Genomic DNA, 22518 nt, shown 5'->3' on the forward strand with positions numbered 1-22518 from the left:
GATACCCAAAACAATTTTTAAGAACCACCAGATCATACAACTAGGAGGAATCCTTAGTGATCACAGATAGAGACAACTGTTCCAAGAGCATGAGACTTTGTAGAAGAGGAAGAATAGTTATACAAAACTGGAATTCTGTTAGGAAGAGAGATGGTACAAGTCAATCTCTGCAATCAAAACAAAATTTAATCATTCAAGATATCTATCTATCCATATATATTTAGTTTAAAAAATAATTTTTGGTATTCATATACTGACTTCTATAAAGATTCTGAGGTCACATGTATTTTGATCATATATGTTTATAAAATATATATATATTATAATATTTTAATTTAAAAGTCAATTACTTTTGAAGAGTCATAACTGATCTGATCAGAACTCTGGTGTCTATACTGAATGACTTTAATTTGACTGTTATTAATAAGGAAAAGTGGAGTTATTCTTTGGTGACTGAGTAGAGTCTAGTAAAGCCATAGAAGAAATTGCCCCATATATAATGTTTACATAGAGAGCTGCTTTTGTTTATGCCAAGTCTCCTCTATTCTGGAACTAACTTGTATCATACATCACATACAATCAGATAACATAATGTGCCATGCAGGGTAACATTTGTAGTGTTGCTCCATAAGAATACTAGTGATTGAATTTCTATCAGAATATGCGGTAAAACACAATACAGACAAATGACACATATTAGCTTTTAAGATTTTGAAAGAACAAGATAGTGTGGCATTATACCCACCATGCAGATAAGAAAATAAAGCTCATAATGATTTAGCAAGATGCCCATTCATATATTAGTTAGAATTCTGAGACTTTCATTACTAATTTCTTTTGCCTATCATACTACACTTTTGAATCCATTAACCTATGCTAAACAGTGTATCTCATTTTATAGAATCTCTTCTTATAATATCATACCATTAGTCACCTAGTACAATATAGATAATTTGCAGATAATTTGCAGTATAGCAAGGCTACAAAACACTACTTAAAGATGAATTCTGTTCAGATGTCTTGGGACAAAGATTTGGGTGTGGTTGGGGAGAGCAGATCCTTGGTTACAGAGACCTGTCCAGACTTGAACTGTGTGTATGAGTAGCCACTTGTCCATAGCTGGAGCAAGCTTTTAATAGTCTTACTGCCTGGAAAAGGATTATTCTGAAAACCAACAACAATGCACTGCTCCAAGGGCCTGCTGAGGTAAGTGTGATGTATTTGTTTCTGTATACCCAAACTGTAATCCAGTTTGTGATTGGTAGTTTTTGTATTACATACAATAATTAATGTAGTTAACCTAAATGTAAAAATGAGCTGGTCTCTCTACAAGGAAAACTACAGAACACTAAAGAAGGAAATTCAAAAAGACCTTAGGAGATTTAAAGATCTCCCATGCTCTTGGATAGGCAGAGTTAATATTGTCAAAATGAACATACTACCAAAAGTGTTATAAATATTTAATGCAATTCCTATTAAAATTCCAATGACATTCTTCATAGAACTAGAAAAAGAAATCATAAAATTCATTTGTAAAAATAAGACACCCAGAATAGCCAAAGCAATCTTTAGCAAGAAGAGTGAAGCAGGAGGCATCACAATACCAGACTTTAAATTATATACTACAGCACTATAGTAACAAAAACAGCATGGTATTGGCACCAAAGTAGACAAGTAGACCAATGGTATAGAATAGAAGACACAGAGACAAACTTATCTAAAGATGGTTATCTCATAGTAGACAAAGTCACCACAAATATACATTGGAGAAAAGACAGCCTATTCAACAAATAGTGCTGGGAAAACTGAAAATACATATGTAACAAAATCAAATTAAACCTCTATCTCTCATCCTGCAATAAAATCAATTCAAAGTGGATCAAATACTTAGGCACTAGAATAGGAACCCTGTGCTTAACAGAAGAAAAAGTAGACCCAGATCTTCATTTATGTCAGCTTAGGACCTGACTTCCTTAACAAGACTTCTAAAGTGCAAGAAATAAAAGCAAGAATCAATAAATGGGATGGATTCAAACTAAAAAGCTTCTTCTCAGCAATCAATAACATGATTAGAGAGGCTACAGAATGGAAGAAAATCTTTACCACATGCATCTCAGATAGAGCACTAATCTCCAGGATATATAAAGAACTCAAAAAACTTAACACTAAAATTACAAAGACCAATCAATAAATGGGCTAAGGAACTGGGCAGACACTTCACAGAAGAAGATATACAATTGATCGCAAATATATAAAAAAGTTCATCATCTGTAGTAATTAGAGAAATGGAAATCAAAAATACCCTAAGATTTCATCTCACTCCAATTAGAATGTTTATCATCAAGAATACAAGCAACAATAAGTATTGCTGACAATGTGGGGAAAAAGGTACACTCATATGTTGCTGATGACATTGCAAATTGGTGTAGCCACTCTGGAAAGTTGTATGGAAGTTCCTCAGAAAACTTCAAATGGACCCACCATTTGACCCAACTAGCCCACTCCTCAGTTTATACCCAAAGTACTTAAAATCAGCATACTGCAATAACGCATCCACATCAATGTTTATAGCCGCTCAATTCTCATTACCTAAACTATGAAACCAACCTAGATGCCCTTCAATAGATGAATGGATTAAGAAAATGTGGAACACATATACAATTGAATATCACTCAGCCTTATAGAAGAATGAAATTATGACATTTGCAGGTAAATGGATGGAGCTGGAGAATATCATGCTAAGACAAATAAGTCAAACCCAAAAGATTAAAGGCTGAATATTTTCTCTGATAAGTGAATGTTGATCCATAATGAGGGGGGTACTGAAGAATGAAGGAACTTTGGATTGTGCAGAGGGGAGTGAGGGGGTGCAAGGAGGTGTGAGGATGGGAGAGACTGTGGAATTAGACAAACATTATTACCCTGTATACATGTATGACTACACCACCAGTGTTACTCTGCTCCATGTACAGCCAGAGGAATAAGAAGTTGTGCTCCATTTGTGTACAATGTGTCAGAATGCATTTTACTGTCATGCATAACTAATTAGAAAAAACTATAAAAATAAAATTAAAAAATTGAGCTTGTCATAGTTTCCACCCTGAAGTTGGATTTTTAAGACAAAAACATAAGACCTGTGTTAGTTTTATGACACTGTGACCAAAATATCTGACCAGAACAACTTAATAGAGGAAAAGTTTATTTTGAGATAATTGTTTTAGAGGTTCAGTCATTAGTCAGCCAACTCCATTTCTGTGGGCCTGAGGTAAAGAACATCATGCCAGAAGGGCATAGGAGAGGAAAACTGCTTGGCTCATAGCGGCCAGAAAGCAAAGAGGGGCTAGGTACTAGAGACAAAATACAAACCCCAGGAGCATGCTCCAGTGACCCACCTCCTCCAGTCATATCCCACTTGTCTACCACCCAGTTAGTCCATTCAAATAATTAGCACACCAATTAAAACTCTCTTGATTGAACCATTTCACTCTAAAATTCCTGCATCAAGACAGGAGCTTACTCTCATTTGTAAGTCACAGTAATTCCTGATGTGGCAGAGTGAATAATAGTCCCTAAAGCTGCCCTTGTCCAAGTCCACGGTACCTGTGATTATGTACTGTAAATGGCAAAAGGAACTTGACTGATATGGGTCCTAAGATGTAAAGATTATTTTGGATTATCCTAATAAACTTAATGTAATTACAAGGGTCCTGTAAGAGGGAACTAGGAAGATCAAAGGCAGAAAGTGCAACACTAGAGAGATCTGAGGGAAAAGGCTACCAACCAAAGAATGCACTGGCTACTGCAAGTTGAAAATGAAAAGACACTAGAGTATTCTGAAGCCCCCAGAAGTAACAAAGCCTTGATGATGCACTAATTTTTGTCCACAAACTCAGTGGAGAATTCTGACTTCCCAAACTGTAAGATAATAATGTATGCAGTCTTAATCCACCAAGTGTGTGGCAGTTACCAGTGGTAGCAATATGAAAATTGCATACTTAGGAACATTCTGTGAATGCTGTTAAGAGGTTCTTTGCAGCTATATTTAAAGCATGCCCACCTATTAATATTTAACAACTATATGACAATAATGGTTTTCTCATTTAAATGCTTCTTTCAATAAATCTGATAATATGAAAGAGTCTCTACTTTGCATACTTTCATTATACCTGAATTTCAGTTCCCATGATTTAAATAGCACCATTCCCCCCAAAATAATAGTTCAAGTCTGTTACAATGTGAGTAACTACTAATGTGTTACTAGTTCTTTTTTTCACAAATGAATATAAAATAATTGGTGAGCTCTGTGATCAAAGTTCTATGACATAATTTCTTTCAAAGTCTGTGAGTGATTGGGCACTGCATATTAGTTCACACGCAGAAAGGAAAATGTATAATTAATATCGCTTCTTCTTTCTCACCTAGTAACAAGTTTGTGTACCATTTTACAAAAATGGATAATCAAAACAGGCAACTAGAGCTTGGTGTAGTGCTGCACACTTATAATTCCAGCTACTTGGGAGGCTGAGGAAGGAGGATTGAAAGTTGGAGACAAGTGTGGGCAACTGAGTGAAACTCTGTTTCAAAATAAGAGGAGCTGGGGTAAAGCTTAGTGGTAAAGCACCACTGCGTTCAATTCTCAGTACCACACACGTAAATATATGTGTACACACACACAGAGAAGGGAATAAAGGGACTTGGTCAGCAAATGTGAAAGTGCAGCAAAGAAATGAAAACTGATAACATTACAAGTGAAAAAATTCAAATGTAAATGGCACTAGAGAGGAAATGGCTGATCAGGGAAATGCCAGTACTGACCCTGTGTGAGAAACCACAGGTACACAGCCACAGGGAATCAGTGACATTGAAGAGGAAAGTAGTTATGACAAAGAGCACTTCCCAGAGGAAGTGATGCTAGTCAAAAACTTCACGTTAAAGGACCCTCCTAGATATTTCATGGAATTGAAAGCACAAAAGATGCAATGTTAGAAGCTGATCCTGACTTAGAAAATAAGATGACAGTTCACCAAGGTTTAAGAAAGATTTAAGTCAAACAATCAGAAGGCCACCACAGTTCAAATGGTTCTTGACAAGTTTTTAGACAGAAATAAAAGACAGTTTCTCAATGTTTCTAGAGCTTTATATTACAGTGTACTGAGTACACTGTTTTAGTGCACTTTTACTAAATTTTATTTTTCCTACATTAAGATAAATTTAAGGCTTTGACAAAGAAAGTTTAAAGGTCACAGAACCACCATAATTTTGCATGCATTATTAAGAACACTTAAGTTTGTTCAACCCAGAAAGCCTCTCTCCCTTCCTCCCTGAGGAAAGGAGATGCCACCTGACTGGAAACCTAATGAGGTAATCATGTTTGATGACTGTTTACAATGCTCTTCTTCAAGATAGCTTGTATATATTTTAGAATGTGTCTTGATGTCTTCATGATAAGAAGAAGCATATTTCTAGGATTTCACTACAAGTGGCATTTTGAAACTACTATGCTTTGTTGCCTACATCAAATCACAGCACAAAGTTGATTTGAGAAATACTAATGAGGATGAACTGAGCACAAAGCCTTGGTTATGCTGTCTGCATCAGGGCTGACTTCTTAGTTTTTTAGAGCAGGCACATCACAATTACATGGTATCACTCACCACTCCAGAGTTTTTCCAGCCTAGAAACCTCCTCCTGGAGGCAATCTCTTTTACCCATGCCAGTGCCTGTTTAAAGAGAGTGATTCATCATCCTCCACATGCCACAGAACTCCTTGTCTGTAGGTCTTGCTTAAAACTTAAAGTGATACTTCCTTGTTTTGTCTCTTGAAGATTTTTTTTTTTTTTTTGATAAACAATGAGGTGACTGCCAAGTTTCAGTGATGCAGATGTGAGGAAAAGTACGTCACCCATTGACTTCTCTATAGGGAAAGGGACACATGAGGGAATGCCCCAGCTTTCAAAGTCACTGGTTCTCAGAAATTTCTAATTTTGTCATTCTATTAGAATTTTTAGATTTACCTAAAATGGAAACATTACCTTCCCTCTTTTGTGATCTGATTCTATGGAGCACAAAGTCATAATATAACCCTTAGTTATAATTTATAATTTACTACATGCTATCAGATATAAAATAATAATAGTGGCTCATATAAACTCAGAGTTCCTTCTTTTTCCCCTCATTAATATGAAGTCTAATATATTATGTAGTCTACCATTGGTATCTACATTTGACTTCAGATATCATCAGAGGATCAAAATTTTTTCCCTGGATTTATGCTCCCCTCTATACAGTCTGGAGCCTTTGTCTTGTTCTTCATAAGATGACTTTAGGATCTCCAGTCATCACCCCTATGATGCAGGCAGAAGAAAGAGGAAGAGTAGAAGGGCAAAGACGTAATTATGTGCAAAATTCTCCATCTGGATAATCCAAGTGACTACTGCTTATAGCCTATGGTGTAGGAGAATGTCACATGGCTATTCATAACTCAGTGGAGGCTATAGAATACAACATGTTTAATTTGGGACACTATTCCCTAAAAAAATAAAGAGAAAAAAAGATAAAAGAAAAACACCATTATATTCAATTCAGAAGAGAGGGAGAATTAATATTGAACTGGTAACAGTCTCTGGATCAATGCTCTTCGGCCAAATAAATTTTATTTTTGATCCCTTCTCCCAATGAAATATTTATACAATTTTCTCACTAAGCAGTTTTTTAAGTTTATTTTATATATTTATTTAATAATTTAATTTTTATTGTTAACAAATGACATTCCCTAGGTTCAACATTCAACTCTTCCCTTTGATAACATTGGGTATTTGACCAACTTGCATTATCTTTTGTACTCAGTTTCATTTAATCTATGAAATGAAGATGAATATAGTGCCTGTATATGGTAGACTAAAGAGGACAGAAATCTTTGGCATGCCTTTCATTGAGGGACCGGGTTTTTTTTCTTTTCCATTTGAATTTTAATTGACTTATAAATGATTTATGCAATGGAATCCATCAGAAATTACACTTTGCCAATTCTGAGATTAGCTTTCACCTTCAGTCTGATAGGCTGTATGGTTTGAATATGAGATATTCACCAAAAGCTCCTGTATTATCATTCAAAGATAAAGTGGTTGAATTGTGAGAGCTCTAATCAATCCATTCTCATCTGAATGGACTGATTTTTGGTGGTAACGATAGACCAATAGGGCATGGTTGGTGAAGGCTGGGGGTGTGTCCTGGAAGAGTTCATTTTTTTTCCTGCACTCCTTCAACCCCCTTTCGGCTCCCTGGCTACCTTGAAGGAAGAGTAGCTTTCCTCTTTCACATCCTTCTGCTATGATGTTCTGCCTCGCCTTAGCCCTAGAGCAATGCAGTCAAACCATCATGGACTGAATCTCTAAAACCTGTGCAAAAGTAAACTTCCTTCTCTAAATTCTTCTTTTTAGGTATTTTGGTCACAGGAATGTGACCAAACTGACTAACAGAGACACTATGTGGAAGTACCTTGAAACCAAATGGAGAAAGATAAGGACCAGCTCAGTTTAGCTTTCCAACTGGTCTGTACAAAACCACCAAACATAGGAGTAAATCCCTTTAGACTCTCCTGACTGGCCACACCCCTAGCTAGACATCACTAAATGACTTATTCAACACACAAAGACTTATAGAACCAAGTAGCAAGCTTATCCAAATTCTTCACCTAAAAAATAGTGAGAAATTTAAAAACAGACGTTGTGTAAAGCTATGTTGATGTTAATTATGGGGTAACTTAATACACATCAATAGACCCTGAATTTGTTGTGAACATTAAATGTAATAATGAAGGCAAAGGTCTTAACTTATTGCTTGGTACATGGTAAATTCTCAAAATTTATCTTACATGTTAAATTCTAAGACCTCATATGCCTATCTGTAGAAGAGATTCCCCATCCAATGCAGGGTTCTGTCATACACTCAACAGCTTAGAACTATATCTGTTCTAATTAGACTTCCAGCTAATATTTTGTTTTCATCCAACCTTTTCATAATTTCCTCTCTTTTGGTGTACTAACTTTTTGACTCTGTAATATTGCAAGATATACAAAGTCAGGTTTATTACTTACATGCTTTTTATTAAAAACTACATGGTATAGCAGTATACCCATGACTTTTAGAGTCAGGAAAATCTGATTTTTGCATACCAGGTCAGCCAATTAGTGAACAGATAAGTGATAGTTTTAATTCTCTATGTCAGCCATGTAGAAAACAGGTATTGTATTTGAGACTAAAAAAGCATTGGCAAGGTCATGGAGGAGTTAAAATGAGAAGAAAATGTAAAGAGTACATTATCAAATCAACCAGCACTGTGGGCAATGAGCACTTTCTCTTGCAAGGACAATTCTGGGGGCCAAAGGAGATCACATGTATCATTCTAGTTCCACCTGATGAGGGTAGAGCTGGGATATCAATATGCCAGCTCACATTATAATTGCCTGAGGATTATTCCCAGCAGGCACAAAACCTGGCACTTCTGGACTGCCATATAAATAGCAAAGCAGGCTTCCTGAACAGAGGTGGCCACCAGGATAATGTGAAGAGCTGCAAGTTTTAAGTGAGCATGGAAGTGGTACAGGGAAGGTGATAGAATACAACACCAGCAGCATCTGCTAAAGTACTTGGAGAAGTTACAAAACTAGATTTCCTCATCTCTCAAACGAGGATAAAAATAATGAATCCAAACTTATAATGAACTCAGTCTGTATTATTTCTAATACTCCCAAATTCCTACCCTTGTGGCATCCAAGGACATCAGAGAAAGGATTTGAGAAAACCGCTGGAATGCAATTAATGATAGTTGACTAAAACTCAGTAATCCTCCTAAAAATAAAAACACCTGACTGTTTTTGAAATATTTTACTCCTGGAAACCTAGAAGTGTCAGAGATAAGAGTTAAGATAAAACTGTCTTGGTTTAAATCACTCAAATATTATAATAAAAGCAAGAGGAAAAACCTCATGTGAAAAAAAGATAATATGAACAAAAAGCACTTGCTATCATTTTTATCACAGTGATTATTGGCATTAGCAGTAACAGATGTGAAGCATATTTTCATTTAAATTAATCAGTGAGCATTAGTTATGTCATAAAAGAGTGTTTGAGTGGATGTCTACAAAAATGTTCAACAGTATAATCAAAAACATAAAGCAACATCTTTAAAAAGAAGCCCTCCAGGAAAAGACAAGGAAATACTATATTCAAGAATTTCTTCACCTTCTTGTTTAAAACCATCCATGGCTTCCCTTTTTATCTTAGATAAAATGAAGCAAACAATCCTGACTCTTTGAGAGTTAAGCCTACTAGTTTATCCCAACCCTCACTGGTCCAATGCCTTCTGGAAACCTGGCTGTGCAGATTCATACTTTTCCTATCCATTCCAGGGAGTGAAGACATTGCACAAGAAAGAGATCTAGGAGGTATGGGTGGTACCCATCTGACAAGCTTTCTTTTCAGGTTGAATTTCACAGAAATTCTTCTATTTCCATTTCCAGATCCTATATCTATAACTATCTTTACTTACATCTACATATTAAACAGCCACTGTACACTAAAACAGTGTGTATATAAATGCATAATACTTATGCACTTGCACTATTATTTAATCATCAAAACAATCCTCATAGGTAGTCATGATGAGTCCTGTGTTTATAGATAAGAAAATCGATGTCAGGTGAATTGCAAAACTTAACAGTGGCTTAGCATAGTTGATTGAGCCAAGCCTTGGGCTGGGTCTTTTCAAAACCAGAGCTCATACACTTACCACTATATTCTCCTGACTTTATGAGCCAGGCAAGTTTCAGTACTTGCTGCTCAGATGCATTTCTAATGGATGCTTAATGAATAAACAGCTTTTTCCAGAAGAGCAAAATGGAATTACAAAGAGACAATATCTGGGGAGGTGGAAGGGATAGCTAACTATTATAAAAGAGTATGTTAATCCGTCCTTCACTGTTTATGGAAGACATAGATAGGAAGAGTTTTTATGTGGCTTATGACCACTACAAGTTTTTGCCCATTAGCTGAAGTAAGATATAGGGAAACACAGGGCCACCATTCAAATATGAAGTCAGTATTCTTCAAGGTTACTGACATGTTCTATTTCAACATGTCAGTGTACACACACACACACACACACACACACACACACACGTATGCAGATATATAAGTATGATATATAGGTATTATGTATATATGGAAAGGTATTATGTATATATGGAAATCTAGAGACCTAGGAAAGCTGGTGGTAAAAATTCTAGTCTGAAAGTCAGCAGACTGGAAGCCTATAAAAAGCTGATGTTTCATTTTGAATTCAAAGACAGGAAAAGACCAAAATCTAGCTCAAGCAGCTCAGCAGAAAGAGGAGTTTCCCCTTACTTTGCTCCCTTGGGGCCTCTTTCTTCTATTCAGATCAACTGATTGATTGGATGAGGGTCACCCACATTGGGAAGGGCAATCTGTCTTACTCTAACAATTCCAAAGTGAATTTCATCCACAAACACTCTCACAGACACACCCAGAATAGTGTTTGACTAATTTCAGCGGACCTGTGGCCCAATCAAGTTTACACATAAAATTAACCCTTTTGTTTACTTTTTGCAGAGCTAAATATATAAAATTTTTTTACAATCTCAATTCAAATTTTCTCCACTCAACCTTACACAAAGGAATTATCATCTTATCAAGATACACAACAATCCAATGACAAGGAAGCAAGATGAACATGAATGGTACCTAAAGAAAAGCTTTGGGCTATAGAAAAGATAGCACTCTGATTTCTAAAAGAGTCAGAATTTCTGAGCATTGTTCAGCTGCACATTTTACCACAGAGCACAAGGCTGAATGACACGTTGTGAGACTAGTTCACCATCCCACTCCTTCAATATCTTTCTTCCCTTTTATGAAGCCCTGGCAAGGCAAACACCTTGAGTCTTAAATTCTTTCAACATATCACCCTTAAAATGAAACTATGAACTATCATAATTTAAGTCAACAAAATTCTATCCAGAAAGTTTAAGGATTCACAGAATAATCACACTGCATAAACAACTCCAATAGAAGCTGGTAGCATGTGAATTCCATATTCTACATTCCATATTCTCTCCACCATGTCAAGAAAAAGGAAAAAGATGAGGATTGACCAGATACTTTTATACACAAAAGTAATAATATATTTCAAGAAAGAGTAAGAGATTGCAGATAGCAAGTGCCTGGGCCTGGGTTTGCAATAGGCAGTCAATTAAAACAGTACTACCATGGGAACCCAGGGTGTGTGGTCAGAGCATGCAGGGGTATGAACGTAAGGCAAGGGGAGTTTGGAATTCCACCATTGAAAAAAAAAGAAACTCATAAAATGCCCACACTTCTCTTCATATGATTATTGAGTACAAGCCAGTATTTTAACTGGGAATATCACTGAGCTCAGTTTCTTTTTCATCAGAAATGGAAAAGCAGGTTTTCTTGTAACCTAGAAATTCATCAGTTTAGGTCACCAAATTGACTTTCAATTTCCCTTTTTTTCCTTTTTTAAAAATAAAATTAAATATGACTTTGGGGTCTGCTTTAGCATTAGTATTTTCAAAGTCAAATTTCATCAAATTTCCATATAGCACAATATCAGAAAATGTTCAAAACTAGAATAAACTTCAAAGATCACCTGGCAGTCCCTGACATTTCAAAGAGGATGAATTCACAGCCAAGAGAGTTTTAGCAGCTGCTCAGTGTCACACAGCTCTGTGAGTACAAAGACATTCTGCCTGCACACATACTGTTTATCACCAGTTGGGGGACTGACAACATGTCCTTGAACCACTGGTTAGAGAAAGACCTTGCAATGGTATGCAGTGACTCTTATTATCCTAAGTGATGTTTCAGGCTTTACAGGGTAAGATTTAGCAGTACGTTTGCACAAAAGGCAGGTATTTAGAAGAATAAATCAAGCAGGGGTTATCTTTGAAGATTTTCTTGTGGGAATGAGAATGTGGGCAACATAGGTTATAAGTGAAGATTTGCTGGATTGATCCCACTCACTTAACCCTTGGATATTCATGGCTTTCCAAAAAAACCAAATCCTGTCAGATTACCTAGTATAATTTTCCTTACCTAAAGTCAACTGATTATGAACATCATTCACAAAATACCTTCACAGCCACACTAGTGAATTTAAAATAGGTATTCAAATGAATACATATACACACATGTTCACTACAGCCTTATTTACAATAACCAAAGTGGAAATAACCCATGTCCATCAAATACTAAATGAATTAAAAATACATGGTACCTTCATACAATGTAATATTACTTACTCATTAGAAGAAATGAAGTACTGATATTTAGAAAACAATGTTATGAACCTCAAAACTATCCTAAATGAAAGAAATCAGACACAAAATATCACCAGTGTATGATTCCATTTATATGAAGTGTTCTGAAAAGGCAAATTAAAATAGATAGAAGAGTAATACTTCCCAAGGTTTCAGAAGAGGGAGGGATGGGGAGTGACTATTTAAGGGTATAGGATCTCCTCTGTGGATAGTGAAAATGTTTTAGAGGTAGAATAGAGTAATGTTTGCACAAAATTGTAATTGTATTAAATGCCATTGAGTTACATACTTATAAATTTTTTAAAACATTAGTTATATTTATTTTTATTAGTTATTACTTTAATTGTACACATTAGAGGATATAGTGTGGTAACTTGATATATTTATAGAGTATATAATGATCAAATCAAGGTAGTTGACTTTATAATGGTTAATTTTATCTCATATGGATTTACCTCAATAAGGCACAAACAGAGAATGATATAAAGAGCTGTTGATGGATCATGTGTCAGTTTGGCTAGGCTATAATCACTATCAACATATTTTGTGACTAAAGTTCATAATCAGTTGACTTTAGGTAAGAAAAATCATCCTAGGCACTGTGGGTGGGTCAAGTTCCAGCATGTTCAAGACCTTTATAACAGGGTGACTTTTCAAGCTTCCCTGAAGAAGAAATTCCATGTGTGGGCAGCAGTTTCTGTCCATGTCTAAAAGCTTCAGTCTGTACTTCCTGTGTTCCTAAACTATGGACTACAGACATCATCCCCAGTCTCCATAACCACAGGAACTAATTCTGTATAATAAGTTATGGTGCATGATCACTACTGATTGTGCTTCACTGTTTGAACTCTGTCTGAAAAAAGTGGGTTGTAAAATCAGGAAATCTGTCATCTAAATGCCCTTAGTTCTCTCTCAGTCAGCTCTGCACAGTCTTCTCACAAGATGGAAATCTTAGAGAAAAATGAAATAGTTCTAAACAGTACACTTTATAACCTGACATCCATATTTCTTGGAGAAATGAATAAATCTAAGTGCCATAAGACTTCAGGGCTATGACAGGTGAGAAAAACAGTCATAGCTAAGGTCAAGGATGTGTTCTGAAAAGTGACAAATGAATGGACTTTTACTCAGAAGTTACTGAAATCCTGGACATGACTCTGTTCCCCAGAAGGAACTTCAGAACCCCTCCATCTTCAAGGAAGAGATTGGAAACTCTTTCATAGGAAATCTGCCTGCCCCAAGAATGGTCTAAATATAAAGACTGTGGGCTTCCTCTAATTAGAGACTCTGTTCACTTCTGGGTAGATCCCAGTCATGGCATCTGGTCAAACTCATTCTGAAACATGAGCAGACATTCCAGGGTCATGGAAATTTGAAGTAACCCTCAAATAAGGAAATGAGAGACTCAGTGCCTTAAATGAGAAAAAACAATTTGGGAAAAGAAATTACGCAGTGATAAGACTAATGCCAAACCCCCTCTTTGATTTTCTAGGATTTCAAATGGGGCTCTCCTCATTGCAATCTGAAATGTTTCTCTTCCCCCTGTCCTTGACGATAAAGATTTCTCAAATTCAGAAGCAGTTGAGCAGGATGGAGAGCTAGCTTAAAGGAGGAGGGAGAATAATTCAGCATTATCACCTATTATAATGTGTGCCCCCTTTTAGTAAACGTGGGTGCAGCCCAGACCAGGATTGTGGTATTTCCATCTGGATTGACTGGCCAAAGTTACACTTCTTTTCCATTCCTATTGTTGCTTCCCTTCCTGTTTTCATACGCAATGAATTTTTCAAATTTTACAGTTTCAATTCCATACTTGCCATTTGCACCTGATACTCAGTTTTTTTGGCATGCCCCTATGCAGACTCTGTTCCCTTCCTGTGCAAAAGATAGTTATTAGCATACCCTCCACACCAAGTATTTTTCTCCTCCATCCTACTTGATACACACAAAAGAGACTTACAACAGCAGCTCTAACCACAAGAGTTCTCTGGTTCCTGCTCCTACTTACACAGTAAAGTTTGGACTCTTTTGCAGAGCACTAGATGTCTTCTGCAATGTCCTCCTATCTCAACATGCATGTTTTCCTTGTACGACCTTTAAGAGATGACTAAGAGATGACTTTCAGCCACCATTATAAACTATCTAAGGCAAGCGACTTATGTAAAAAGAGGTTTATTTAGCTTTAGAGGTTCAAAGACAAGATGCTGGCATTGACTCTGTTCTGTTTGGGATACTCTTAGTTGCATGATGTCATGCTAGGTAACAACGGCAAGAGCAGTGAGAGATTGCAGTTAAATCTGAAACCAGAAGCCAAAGACAGACTAGATGGGACCAGGCGCATGCGTTTAAAACAATTTTCTCTCAAAAACTAACCAGGTCCACATAAAAATTCCCTGTGAGGATACTGCCTACAGTGGACCTACAGACCTCCCATTAGGTCTCACCTCTGAACAGTTCTGCCTCCCAATATTTCTATAATGAAAATCAAACGTACTCTCTCTCTCTCTTTCTTTTTTTTTTCCACCAGGGGTGCTTAACCACTGAGCAACATCCCCACTGAGCCTTTTTCTTATATTTTATTTTTTATGTTATGAATATTTATTTATAAATATAAGTCCCCAAAATGGCATATTTGCAAATCAGTTATAACACTGAGACATAATACATTTAAGATTGGTACTATTTCTGAAATATACTTTTCTTGGACAACATATAAAATACCATTTTTGCCTTGCTAGCATAATTTTGAAAAATTGACACAATGAACTGGGCCATGGTAGCACATGTTTGGAATCCCAGTGGCTCAGGAGGCTGAGTCAGGAGTATCACAAGTTCAAAGTCAGCCTCAGCAACCCAGCAAGGCCCCAAGCAACTCAAACAAAATATAAAAAAGGTCTGGGAATGTGACTCAGTGGTTAAGCTCCACTGTTTTTTATTTTATTTTATTTAGAAACAGTTGCTTAGGGCCTTGCTAAGTTGCTAAAGCTGACTTTGAACCTGAAATTCTCCTCTGAGTCTCCCAAGCTTCTGGGATTACAGGCATGCACCAGTGTGCCTGGCCCAAACATTCAATATATGGATCCTTAAGTTATAAACACACTAAGAGCATAGTAGGCTTCATGAATGGCATTAACTGATGTCCATTTATTTATTTTTTTTATTGTGAACAAATGGGATACATGTTGTTTCTCTGTTTGTACGTGGCGTAAAGTCATACCATTTGTGTAATCATTGATTCACATAGGGTAATGTTGTTTGATTCATTCTGTTATTTTTTCCCTTACTCCCAACCCTCCCACCCCTCTTTTTCCTCTATACAGTCCTTCCTTCCTCCATTCTTGCCCCCCTCCCTAACCCTAACTCTAACCCTAACACTAACCCCTCCCTCCCCCCATTATGTGTCCTCATCCACTTATTAGCGATATCATTCGACCTTTGGTTTTTTGAGATTGGCTTATCTCACTTAGCATGATATTCTCTGATTTCATCCATTTTCCTGCAAATGCCATAATTTTATCATTCTTTATGGCTGAGTAATATTCCATTGTATATATATATACCACAGTTTCTTTATCCATTCATCAATTGAAGGACATCTAGGTTGGTTCCACAATCTGGCTATGGTGAATTGAGCAGCTATGAACATTGATGTGGCTGTATCTCTGTAGATGGATTAGTGATATCACCATAGAAGTGAATTGGTTATCATAGGAGTGGGTTATTTTTGATAAAAAGGATGTATTTGACTAAATTTTTCTTTAGTTTTCATATATGTGCATTTGTCCTTTCACCATATTATGATGCAGCTTAGAAACCCTCACCAGATGCTAGTGCCATGTTCTTGGACTTCTATTGCTTATAAATTACCAGTCCCTATCCAAAGTTTATATTCAATGGGTATATTTTGAAAATGATGAGGAAATAATGAGAAAGATAAGGCATAGATCCAAATATTTGGATTAATTAGAGTAGGAAGTAGTTGAACTCAAATCAGAAATTTTTCTACCTGGAATGGTTTACTTATTTATTATCCCCACTGGGAAAAGTCATTGTGAATCTTTAACAACCAAAAATTAGGGAAGTTTAGAATATTAGCCACAGGACCCTAACTCTGACACTGATAAGTGGTAATAATAATTGTAGAAATGGAAAAGAAAAAAAAATCCAGGGATACAAGGCAAATCTCTTTTAGAAGTGGATGAAGAGATATTATGATCCCTAAACGAGATGAACTTCATGCTACTTTAATCCATTTTAACATTCAATCTATTTTCATTAATGGCATCCTGCAAAATCAAAATTTCAGTAGACCAAATGAGTAAGCAACACCCTTCTTGAGCCTCTGATTCCCTCTCTTTCCCCAGGGGAAGACATGTAGAATTCTGATCTCTGTTTTTCCACTAATTTCTTTTATCTTCTAACCAGTTAGGTACTTTTATTCTCAACAAGCTTGGGAGATGTCTCTACAAGACTGCTACAAGGAGTTCATTACTCTTATCCATGTTCTCTTCACTTCAATACCTTGTTAGCAAGGACACTTATAACACTGGTCCAGATTCCCCAGGCAAAGGACAAAAATTTGAATAGCAGTGCCATTGGCAAGGAAACGGAATATCAACCAAAGAAAATCAATAGGCAGCATGGTTGTATGATCTTATTAACAATAACTTCTGTCTTTAAATATTACTAGGTGCCAGACATTTTACAAGTGTTATCTTTTATCTTCAAATGAAATCCATAAAGCAAGTATGACCACTACCTTAGAGATGAGGAAACTAAGGTTCAAAGAGCTTATTTAGAGGTGGGATAAATAGCAAGTGAACATAACATTTGAGGTCAGAGTTCTCTGATCCCAAACATATACATTTTTCCATCTCACGACCACATACCATTGTAAGAAGAAAAGATAGCATACTGGGAGCCTGGACAGCCTCGTCCAAGATCTAGTGGCAAGTAGTTGCCTGACATTGGGGCCATTAGTGTGTGCAGCATAATAACTTTTCAGGTTACTACTTTATATATACATACACACAAACACATATACACACACACATACATATATATATAATATGTATATGTATAAAATTTTATATGTTGCATATATATAATATAGATACAATGTTTTATATATTGTATATATAAAATTTCTCTAAATATATGGAACACTTAATATGTACTTGCCAATATTGTAGCAAGGAAACTAAAACCATAAATAAGACTGAAGTCCTGTCTTTGGAGTTTTATGATTACCCCACTATGAGAAGGGGAAAAGTAATGTTTGATATCTTCAAATATCAGACCAAATTTAGGTTTTTTTTTTTTCTTTTTGTACTAAGGATTGAACTCAGGGGCACATTACCATTCAGCTACATCCCCATCCCTTTTTTATTTTATTATTTTATTTGGAGATGAGGGCCTCACTGAGTTGCTGAGACTGATCTTGAACTTGGTATTCTCTTCAGTTTCCCAAGTTGCTGGGATTATAAGTGTATACAACAAAATCTGGCTTAGATTTCATGATTTCAAGCTTAGTTGACATATCAAGTATCAAACTGCTGTAGACTACCAGCAGAAGCTTTGCTCCTGAGAACTTAAGTTTAAATAACATTAGGTAGTGTCAGCCTTTTTTAACTTTTAAGATGATTATATTGGAAACTGAATATTGTCCACACCCCCTACTTCTACTATTTGCAACTGTCAGTAAGCAAGAGCATACACTGTCCCATCCATTCATTCCCTCATATTAGGAAAGAAAGGGAAATCCAGGTTCATTATGCAAGAATCCAGAGACCATGTTTTCTCTCCCCTATGGGACACATTTATCTCTGAAACAAAATGGGAAACCAATGTCATTCTGAGAAAGAAAGGGTTGGATAAGGAGGCTTCTCATATTTTTATCGACATCATCATCATCATCATCCTTTAGTACTGTTCTTGAAATATATTTATTGAGAAATTATTATATAACAGGCATACCTTCTGCATTATCACCTAATTTTCCAAAGAGGATTTATGTTAAAATACACCTGTATTTTAATTGAGGTACCTAAAGTTCAGCAACTAAGCAATTTATCTACTCACATTAGTTAAAAGTGGACTTAGAGTATGAACCCAGGGCTGATTCCAAAGCCTGACTTATAAGAAATTCATGATTAAAGCCTTACTTATCTTTCTACTTTAAACCCACGAAGTCTGAAGAGACAAGTCTTTGATGTGGGAAAAAGCAATGTATTCTCTTATAATTCCTCGTGTTTGTCCTCAAAAAATAAAATGTGGCAGGGTTAAATGGGAATATGGAATCTGACCAGTAATGTCTGCCTTTCACTGCCAACTCTGCTATCTACTAGGCTTGTATTATTGGGCAAGTCATCTATGGCTCGACTTTCTCATCTATAAAATTATAAGTAATGATAGTACCTGATGTGATAAAAAAGAAGTTAACCTAAAAACAAGCTTAGACTTGGAACACAGCAATGCATTATTAAATAATACTAATGATAACTACTAGGTTTTATTATAATCTTAGTATTAGTGTATCATAAACTTTATGCCATTTTTAGTCTGATTATTTGGTTACAATGGGGAAAACCTAGTTTTTAGCTTTGGAGAACTTTCATATTCCTAACCATACCCTGATAATATCCCTTAGAGAAAAGTAGCTTTTAAGTTAAGCAAGATTTATAGCAGGGATTTTTAACTTGTTCATTTGTGTCACTATCAATATGGCCAACTGCATTATGTGGCCCGTAGTAATGATCAATAACTTTGTTTGAAGACAATTAATTTGAACTTTTTATCAATAACAGTCATACTCCATACCTTCTGGTCAACCACACAAAACATCCTTTATTAAAGCAGATAGGCAAAGATGGTAAGTCTGGTACTTTGCAAGGCCACCCCTCTTAGAAACAGATTTGCAATTGCTCCACCCAGCTGAGAACAGTCTGTATTTGGAAGCAACATATCATCGATACTTTTGCTTCATTCATTTTTTACCTGTTAGTAACACAGAACAGACAAGTGAGGATATCAAATGAGTAACTCAAGGGCATGTTGTTCAAAGAGTGCTTTTGCTCTTAGAAAAAATAGTCAACTTTTACAGAGCAGCAGAGTATGAAGGAGGCCTGGGCCCCTATCATGAAGTGATTCATTTAAGAAATAGAAATAAAATTGCATCTTAAATCAGAAGATAATACACATTTCTGTTGCATGAGGAGAAACTAAATCATCTATTGAGCTTATCCATGGGGAAAAATGCAGTTCATTACTTTAAAAAGAAATAATAACAAAAAAATCCCATATAACCCAGCCGCAATTCATCATTGGTTATCTATAAAGTAGAAAATAGAAGATGTGTATTCAGGAGTTGGGATAAATACTGAAATCTAAAATTTCAGGATGCTTTAAAACACACCATTTACTACATGGTTCAGATGATCAGATTAGATTAATGAATGTGAAGTATTTTATTACTCCAGAAAATTGTGTCATTAAGAATTACGTGGACACAATTTAGAAAAATTAAACACAATCTTATAATCTAAGTCAGGAGGAGTCAGTGGTTTGGGGATCTTTTTATTTCCTAAAGATCTATATATAGATTTAAACAAAGCAAAATATTATTAAAGACACCTATGCATTTAAATGAAATGCTTTTTATTGGAGTGTTATGGAGCTATGAACTTGTTCACAGGAAGTAGCATGCATTTCTTCAAGGAGTATCTCTCAACTCTTATATTTTTCTGTTACAACACGTTTGAACTGTTGATGCACACAAGCATGATTCTTTCCCAAGATTATACATGACTCCTAGACTACTTTAGTGACTTCATCACCTTTCATCTTGCTTGAAAAAGAAAGCAAAATGCAAATGAGAAAAGTGGTGGTATTATTGGATTGGTTGATTTTTCCCTCTCACAGTCCACTTCTCTCAGGTGATGCATCTCAATTTCCTTTTGAGAAATAACCTTTCCTTGTTTTCAACAAAGGTGGCTAACACTAAGTCAACTTCCCCTGTGTAACCATAGTGGGAAGATAATCCAGACTTGGCATTCGGGGTGTTTCAAACACCTATACATTGTGATAGCTGTGATTGTCAGTCAGCACAAATTGATATTCAGAAATTCAGTCCCAGGGCTCCCTTTTCCCTCGCCTTAGTTGGGGACCTGGACGAAACTTCTCCCCTACCTGATTATCAGCTTCGTGTCCATCGAGGCTCTGGTCCCCTATCCCCACCTCGCTGCCTCCATCATGGGTCCTAAATAAGCCGATCTTTCTGGCATTGCCAGGAATGAACCAGATGTTTATGAAACCAGCGATCTACCTGAGGATGATCAAGCAAAGTTTGATGTGGATCTGGAGGAGCTGACCAGCACAAGTGTGGACACATCATTGTCAATCCCAGTGCTGCCTATGACAAGTTCAAGGACCAGAGAGTGGGGACAAAGGGACTTGATTTCTCAGATCACATTGGAAAAACCAAGAGGACAGGATATGAGTCTGGAGAATATGAGATGCTTGGAGAGGGTCTGGGAGTGAAGGAGACACCTCAACAAAAGTACCAGCAACTACTGCTTGAGGTCTGAGAGTTGACAACTGAAGTTGAGAAAATCAAGATAACAGTGAAGGAGTCAGCCACTGAGAAGAAATTGACCCCTGGGGTGCTGATTAAACAGCTGGCATCTGTGAAGCAGGAGCTGATTGTTGCTCACCTGGAAAAGTTGCTGGGACCAGATGCCACCATCAACCTCACTGATATGGTGGAGCTAAACATCTACTGTTGCAGTTGAAAGCAAAAAAGAATAGCTCAGGATGCCCACAGACAGCAGCCTCCTCACTTATGAACTACATTCTGGGTCTGAGCAGGACAAATTACCTCAAGCTGCCAAAGTTACAGAACTTGAGACGTGCCTGACAGGAGGCAACTATACTGTGATCAGAATGGTCAGAATCCCCTTTTGGTAGATCTGCAGGGAGCCTGTCTTATGGAGACTTTAGAGCTGTTGCAGGGAAAGGTGAGTGCCTTGGACTTTGTAGTTTTAGACCAAGTAGAGGCCCAGGTACAGGGTGTCCTGGGGAAGGTGAATGAGATTGACAAGCATAAAGCCTTCGTGGAGGATGCAGATACACAAAGCAAGGTGCACCAACTATATGAAACCATGCAGCGTGGGAGCCTCATCGCTTCCACCCTTCCTGAGCTAGTACAGAGATTTGTTACCATTCAAACAGCTGCAAGAACAAGTCATGCAGTTTGGTCAGTTCCTGACACATATTGCTACTACCCAGCGGCTGATTGTCAGTTCTCTCAAAGACAATTCCATCCTCTTGACTCAGGTGCAGACAACCATTCATGAGGGTAATTTTGCCAGCATTGACAAGCAGATGAAGAAGGTGGGGAAGTGAGCACCTTTGGGAAGTGGAGATCAAGGGTAGCCCGTGCTCTTCTAAACTCTTAACAGCTTACCTAGTGTTTCCCTTCATTATAACTCTTAAAATCCCATCCCATTTGACACTGGGGGCAAGGGTTCTTCTTACATGTGGGGTTTATACCCCTCCCCTGATGAATACAGAGTGCTAGTTGGTGGATATTAAATGTGGGCTCCTCTTAGACCCAGGGAAGGAATAAATGCCCAGCTTCATGCCAGGTCCTGGCCAAAACTCCTTTGCCTGGTGTAGGGGAGGTTTGAGCCCTGGCTTCCAACAAAGCTTTTATGGCTGACTATAATACTGTATAGCTGTTTCTGACCATTAAATGCTGTTGTAGTCTGTAATTAAAAAAAGAAAAAGAAAACACAAAATTCAATCCCAGAACTTCTCCTGGAACTTGTAAAAATTAAGGGCTTTCTTTCCATATAGGATGCAGAACTGGAAGTATTTAAGACTGGAGTGGCTGATCGTCCCATTGTTACCACTGAAATCCTACCTGAAAGTGACACTCCACAAAGAGCTGAGCAGAGTCCAACATGGGAGTAGGAAACAGACTGAGAAGGACTTGGATTATGATGACATTGGAGCTTTTAACTCAGCAGAATCATATGCCTTGCAACTCTCATGTTCACCAAGTATTGTAAACTCTTTTTGCTGTCATTGTTTATGCTGGTAAGAACTTGATACACCCTTGGGACAGTGCTAATTGACAGTGAGTCACATTCATTTATTCATAACT

At 36.9% G+C, this 22518-nt stretch overlaps 1 protein-coding gene and 1 pseudogene across 2 annotated transcripts in view; one reads left to right on the top strand and one right to left on the bottom strand.

Annotated features, from left to right (window-relative positions):
• Window positions 1-22518, bottom strand: part of CNTNAP5 (contactin associated protein family member 5) — an 861232-nt gene that overhangs the window by 22583 nt on the left and 816131 nt on the right. The gene's annotated exons all lie outside the window — the stretch shown is intronic.
• Window positions 1181-22325, top strand: LOC306658017 (dynactin subunit 2-like; annotated as a pseudogene). The gene is made up of 3 exons: window positions 1181-1206; window positions 20642-21743; window positions 22209-22325. The product of its transcript is annotated as a dynactin subunit 2-like (transcript).

This window comes from Sciurus vulgaris, assembly GCF_902686455.1.
Source record: "Sciurus vulgaris genome assembly, chromosome: 3".
Classification (NCBI taxonomy): domain Eukaryota; kingdom Metazoa; phylum Chordata; class Mammalia; order Rodentia; family Sciuridae; genus Sciurus; species Sciurus vulgaris.